This window comes from Rhinatrema bivittatum, chromosome 8 (assembly GCF_901001135.1).
Source record: "Rhinatrema bivittatum chromosome 8, aRhiBiv1.1, whole genome shotgun sequence".
Lineage (NCBI taxonomy): Eukaryota > Metazoa > Chordata > Amphibia > Gymnophiona > Rhinatrematidae > Rhinatrema > Rhinatrema bivittatum.
Window position 1 is genome coordinate 239,562,176 of NC_042622.1, and position 7,301 is coordinate 239,569,476.

Below are 7,301 nucleotides of genomic sequence, written 5' to 3' on the forward strand. Positions count from 1 at the left end.
GTCTTCCACCTCCCAGGGCGTTGTTGCTAGGTCCTGAGGTGAAACAAAAACGATTAGATGCCAAAGTCTTTTTCAAGTCTTTATGGTGGTGGAGATGTATTTAAAATAGCTGCCCGACTTGGGCCAAGTTTTTAGGTCCTGAGGGGACCATCCCTCCTGGTTTCAGAGGCAGCTGATGTGGAGGGTTGAGGACCTGATTACCAGCTAAGAAAGATACTGGGGGTGATACCGGGGAGCCTGGCTCACTTCCCCCCACAGTCAGTCCAGGAGGCTATCTGCCAAGTTTTGTGTGATTTAAAAAAAAAAAAAAAAAAATTCCGCTTTTAGACTTTGATTTTTTTTACTTCTGTCTCTACTCTCCCTTTTCTTCCAATCGCGTTGGGGGGTCCTCTCATGCCATTTTGCCACCATTATGTTGGGATTTGTAGGATATTTTGTGAATTTTTATTGCCTAGCAAATGCCGTGGTGAACTGCCTGTCGGGGGCGTGGTGTTGCGCAAGCACAACTCTCATGGGAAGGCCTGTGTGTTAGTTGCCTCTCAGGGGGAGAGGGAGCCTCCACAACTCCAGGGAGGGTAGTTGTAAGAGTCCAGACTGTCTCCGGAGCCTTCAGGGAGCTGCAGCCCCTGTCTCCTGGCCCGTTCCTGCGAAGTGTGGGAACGGGTGCCATTTTGGAATCGCTAGTGTCAGCGGCCCCGACAGAGCTTACAGCGCAGGGGGAGGAAAAATCTCCCGCTGAATTGTCCTCTGCAAAGGATGGTCCCTGAAGGGGACAAGTCTGCTGGGCTTAGCTCTCATGATGCTGTGGATGTCCTGGAGGAGATATGGATGATTCTTCCTCAGCATCTTTTTCTTCTGACTTTGGTACTTTTGATGCACCAGCCCTTTAAGGCCTGGAAGGCAGGTAAGAAGCGGCTCCTTGCTGTGGACCCCCAGGCCAGGCCTAAGAAGTCCACCCAGGACACGGGGGCATCCTTCAGTGCAGCGGTGCTTCAGTTTGTGGACGCCTCTGGCTGTTTCAGATACTTCCTCCAACCAGGAGGAGCGGGAGTTGCCTTCCCAGCCCCCAAGGGGGGTTGAGGTGGAGGCTGACCAGCCACAGTGGGGTCTCCAGGGGTCCCATGGTGTGGACAGAGATGACATGGAGGTGGTCTGGCTTTTTCTGAGAGAACTGGGTCCTCTCATTCCAGCTATTTTAGGGGAATTAGGCTTAGAAGTTCCCCAGGAGGAGTCCCGGCTAGGGTCTATGGAACTGGTGGTGTTGGGCCTACGGGGACCACCTTCGTCATTTCCTTTTCATTTTTTGGCCACAGATTTACTCTTTGAGGAATGGGAACCCTGACTTGAGCCTGAAGGTGGCTAAGGCGATGGATGAGCTATACCCTCTGCCAGATGAGGCTTTGGATCTTCCAAGTTCCCAAAGTGGATGCAGTGGTCTCTGCTATCACAAAGAAGACCACTATTCTAGTCTCGGGCTCGTCAGCCCTTAAGGACTTGCAGGCTCGCAAGCTGGAGATTCAGCTAAAAAAGATTTTCGAGGTCTCTGCGTTTGGGATCCGTGCTGAGATGTGTAGCAATTTTTCTTTGCGGGCAGGTCTTCGTTGGGTGCAGCAGCTACTGGCTAATGAGTCACTATCTCAGGAGGAGGCTCTCCAGTTGGGGCGACTTGAGGCTGTGATTGCCTATAGTGTGGATGCCTTCTATGATTTACTTCGTACATCTGCCAGGACCATGGTGTTGGCCATTTCAGCACGTCAGCTATTGTGGTTAAGAAACTGGGCGGCAGCTGTTTCGTCCAAATCTCAACTGGGCGCTTTGCTGTTTAAGGGCAAGCTGCTCTTTGGGAAAGAGCTGGAGGACCTGATTCAGTCCCTGAGTGAGAATAAGGTTCATTGTTTGCCGGAAGATAGGCCAAAGTCAAGAGCTTCCTTTTCTTCTGGGTCTCTCTTTAGGGGAGGTCAGAGGCCTCGTGCTTCTCGAGGGCCTAGTTCTTCCTTTCGGCCCAATGCCAACAGGTAGCAGCCATACTCGCAGACCTTTTGGGGGTGACGTTTTGGTAGACCTGGCACTAGCCAGACCACCCTGGGTGGAAAGCCTTCACAATGATGAGCGGCCGGTCCATTCCTCGGTTCCTGTGGTATATAAGAACATAAGATTTGCCATACTGGGTCAGACCATGGCTCCATCAAGCCCAGTATCCTGTTTCCAACAGTGGCTAATCCAGGTCACAAGAACCTGGTAGGATCCCAAGGAGTAAATAGATTCCAAGCTGCTTATCCCAAGAATAAGCAGGAGATTTCTAAACTCTACCTTAATAAATGAATAATGGACACTTCCTCCAGAAACTTGTCCAAATCTTTCTTAAATGCAGCTATAAATAGCTTTCAGAAGATTCTGTTTTACGAGGAATGGGCCAAAATCACTTTGGATCATTGGATGCTATCTGTGATAAGACACAGTTACACTTTAGATTTTGTATGCCGACCTCGCCATCGGTTTATGGTCTCTCCATGCAGTTATATAACAAAGGGCTGGGTGGTAAAGAAGACTCTGCGGCACCTTCTCGCCCTCTCTGCGATTGTTCCGGTTCCTCTGGCAAAACTTCGGAGGGGCCGTTACTCCATTTACTTCGAGATGCCCAAGAAAGAAGGGACCTTCCGGCCCATTCTCAACTTAAAGCGTGTCAACAGATGCCTTTGTATTCCCCACTTCTGCAGGGAGACGTTACGGTCCATCATTGCATCGGTCCGATGGAGAATTTCTTGCATCCCTGGATCTCACAGAGGCGTATTTATACATCGGGATCCGAACCGATCACCAGTGGTTCCTGAAGTTCTCAGTCTTGGGCCATCATTACCAATTTCAGGCTCTGCCATTCGGCCTTGGCACTGCGCCCAGGACATTCACCAACATTGTGGTGGTAGCAGTGCAGCTACAGAAGGAAGGATTTTTAGTACATCCGTACTTGGACGATTGGCTGATTCGAGCGAAATCAGAGGAGCGTTGCCAGGAAGTGATACACTGCGTGATTCAATTGTTGAGAGCTCTCAGCGGGGTGGTCAACTTGCCCAAAAGTAGACTTATTCCTTCCCAATCATTGGAATTTTTGGGGGCTTTGTTCGACACTCGACAGGGAAGTCTTCCTAACAGAGGATCGCATTGTCAAGCTACAGGGTCAGGTGCGAGCCTTATTGTCCAGGCATCCTCTGAAGGTCTGGGATTACTTGCAAGTCCTGGGATCCATAACTTCAACCCTGGAATTAGTTCCTTGGGCTCTCGCTCACATGCGGCCTTTACAATTGGCATTGCTTTCCCGGTGGAATCCTGTTTCTGAGCAGTTTCATCTCCGTTTACTGCTTGACAGAGCCCACTCGGTTCAGCCTGGGTTGGTGGCTACTATCGGACAACTTACACTGCGGGGACCCCTTGGTTGTTCCAGACTGACGGTGGTTACTATGGATGCCAGCCTGTCCGGTTGGGGAGCGGTTTGTCTGCGGAAGCCTGTACAGGGGCAGTGGTCCCAGGAGGAGGCCTAATAGTCCATCAGTCCTCTGGAAACCAGAGTGGTAAGATCGGCACTGCAGAGGCCTTCCCTTCCGCTTCTCCGGGGCAAGTCAGTCAGAATCCTCTCCGACAATGCGACCACGGTGGCTTACATCAACCGCCAAGGCGGGATCAGGACTCAGCCAGTTGCGTTGGAAGCACTTCTGTTGATCACATGGCTGGAGCAGAACCTAGTCAGTATAGCGGCATCTCACATTGCCGGGGTCAAACGGCCATGCGGACTTCCTCAGTTGACATCAGCTTGATCCAGGGGAGTGGGAGCTATCCAACAAAGCCATTCAACTCATCTGCGCCCAGTGGGGTACGCCTTGCATGGATCTGATGGCGATCTTCAAAATTCCAAAGCTCCCCGCTTCTTTGCTTGCTGCAGAGAAACGGCAGCAGAGGGTGTAGATGCTCTGGTACTCCCCTGGCCGACGGACGTTCTGCTTTGTGTTGCCACCTTGGCCTCTAGTGGGCAGGATTCTTCGTCAAATAGAGTTACATCCGATGGAGGTGATACTGGTAGCTTCCGAGTGGCCACGCCGGTCTTGGTTTGCAGATCTGATCAATTTAGCCATCCGGTTTCCGGATCCTTCCTAACCTGCTTCCTCAGGGGCCCGTTTGTTTTTTAACCAGGTCCAGTGCTTTTGTCTAGCGGCATGGCTTTTCAGAGGCAGCGGCTGAAGCCCAAAGGGTATTCAGATGCTGTGGTGGTTACATTTATTGCGGTTGCATAAAGCTTCTACTTCTCTATCTTATTTTCGAGTATGGAAGGTATTTGAGGCTTTGTACCTTGACAGGGAGATTTTGTCCCTATTCGAATGGGCGTACCACATATTTTGAGTTTCCTTCAAGCTGGTTTGGCAAAGGGGCTTATCATGTAGCTCCTTGCAAGTGCAGGAGGCGGCGCTTGGTGGTTTACGCGGTAACATTCAAGGGGGTGGCATTGGTGGCACATCCAGATTTCTCTTGTTTTTCTTCAGGCGGTGAAACATTTGCATCCTCCGCTGAGACAATTGTCTGTCATGGAATCTAAATTTGGTTCTTAAGGCTTTGTGTGTGGTGCCCTTTGAACCTTTGTGAAGTGCAACTTTGAAGGACCTCACGTTGAAGGTAGTGTTTCTGGTGGCAATTGCATCTGCTCGCAGACTGTCGGAGCTTCAAGCCTTTTCATACAGGGAACTATTTTTGAGGATTTCGGACTGGAGTTTCATGGCGCATGGTTCTCTTTCCTTCCCAAGGTGGTGTCATCTTTCCATCTAAATCAGTCTGTGGAACTTCCATCCTTCTCAGACCTGGATAGGTCAGATCCTTTTTCTAAAGACTTACGGAAATTGGATGTTCGTAGGGCAGTGATGCGCTATCTGGACGTTACCAACAGTTTTCATGTCTCGAATCATCTTTGTGCTCTGGAGTGTGCCAAAAAAGGGTAATATGGTATCTAAGAACACAGTAGCTCGTTGGCTGAAAGCTATAAATTCTGCTTATTAGGTGGTCAGTCCTTGCCAGTGAGTCTTCGGGCACATTCTACTTTTTCTCAAGCCGCCTCCTGGGCGGAATGTCAACAGATTTCTCCAGAGGAGGTTTGCAGAGTGCCTACATGGAAATCCTTAAATAGCAGCATAGTGGGCCTCACCGGATCTCGTCCCAGGTAGGTGAAGCTCTGGTACGTCCCAAGAGTCTGGACTGATCTGGGTACGTTAACAAAAAGAAAATTTGGTTCTTACCTGATAACTTTTGTTCCTGTAGTACTATGGATCAGGCCAGAGTCCCACCCACTTGGCACTTGAAGGTAATGGATAGTCCACTCCTTAACATTTGATCTGCCGATAAAAGAAAAACAATCTGGTTTTTCTGATTGGCACGGGTTCTGTTCCGATTTGGGGATTAATGAGCCAGTTTAAAGTTGTTAGGTTACTGTATATAGTTTGGGTCTTTGGACCATTCTGCTTTGACATTTGAGTAATACTGCTGGACTGTACATGTCACCATCCTGTGTAAGGTGGAATCTTATTTTGAAAACATCTGTCTCCATCTGCTAGAGGGGGTGGGGTGGGTGTAAAACCCAGGAGTCTGGACTGATATGTGGTACTCCAGGAATGAAAATTATCAGGTAAGAACTAACTTTCTTTTTCCTAGCTTGTAGGCAGATGGACTCAGGACCAATGGATTATGTGCTTCCCTGCTAGCAGATAGCGACTGGGTCAGGTTTCAAAGCTGACGTCACCTGAGATGCAACCCTGCAGTGACCTTAGTCCTTCACTATCTTTCCATCAGATGGGGATGTGCTTTCCCTATAGCGATCGCTGTACCCTTTAGAAGAAGAAATTCTACTTTTAAATTGGTGAAAGATTGAGCCCTGCTTTCCTGCAGTGATACTTAAAAGTCCCTCCCCCAATTGAGAGTTCCTGAGCTGATTTCCAAGATCCCTCATGGATGTGCTGTGGTACAGTAGCCAGCTTCCAGTATGAAGTTTGCTGCTGAAGCAGCGGAAAGGCAGTGCGTTCAGGAAGCCAAGCATGCCTGTGACAGCCAAAGCCCTCTCCCCCAACAGCCAGAGCTTCTCTGTTCTCAGTTGGTAAGTGCTCAGCCTAGGTATGTGTAAAAAAAAACAAAAACCCAACAAAAAACAAAACACAATGCAAAGATGGAGGGGTTTTAGAAAGATTTCCTCCAGTCTCCTTGCTCCATGTGCTGTACCAATATCATTCTCGATCCTGTTGGGAAGTGGGCTTCCAAGTGGGTTGAGCAGCCCCCAGTGGGCTAGGCCCCACTTTAAGCGCATTTTGGCACACGCTGAGGTAGGCTGCGGCAGTGCTATCTTGAATATATTTTCGTGCATTTTTCTATTGCTCACTATGCTACATCTGTATGCACAGTGCATGCTGGCTCTGCATATAATGCTGTGTATTGCATCCATACGTACTTGCACAACTCTATAGGTGCAGAATTTAGGTAAAGCATCTGTGCCCACAACTTTTAAGCGTGAGCTGGCTGAACACACAGCTACTGTCCCTAATGGCTCTGGCAGCCAAAACATTAAGTGCCATTCTTGCTGCTTGTCATATTAAGGCTACACCGTCTGAGCTGGGTCCTTACTTATGTCGGCCCTGGGAGAGTTACCTCCTCCCCTCCCAGACTTCACTAAGCCTGACTCTTCCCAATCAGAGGATGGGTCAGCCACAACCTTAGCCAGAAATACTCTGGCTCTGAACAATACAAGGGCTAGATCTTCCATGGGAGAGTGAAATCCAGCGGCACCTACTCCTAGTACTTTCTGTATTAGGCATGGACCTGGCTGCCTTCTCTTGGGTGGAATTGTTTTTCAAAGCCTTCGTACAGGTGCAGTCTACTTCACGTGCCCGTCTGGACAGAACCCCAGCTGATAAGACTGGGAGAGGGAGGCCTTATCAGCAGGCCTTGAGATATGCCTTGACTCACCAAGAGTATCTCTGGCAGGGACCTGGACAGCACAGACAAAGGGGATCCAGATTCCTTGGAAGATGGAAATCCCACCGGGTTTAAACCCATATTGGACTATGTTATATCTTTTTCCATAGAGATGAATTGCTGTCCCTGGTTTTCCAGACTCTGAATATGCTGGGAGTTCCTGCTGTGTGCTCTGATGGAACCAAAGGATCCTATACTGGTTTTTCTCTGAAAAGCATCTTGCTACTTTCCAGTGCTGGAAGCCATCCAGGAGTTGATTGAGCTGGAATAGGACACTCCTAAAGCAAGTTTTAAAGGTGGACAAG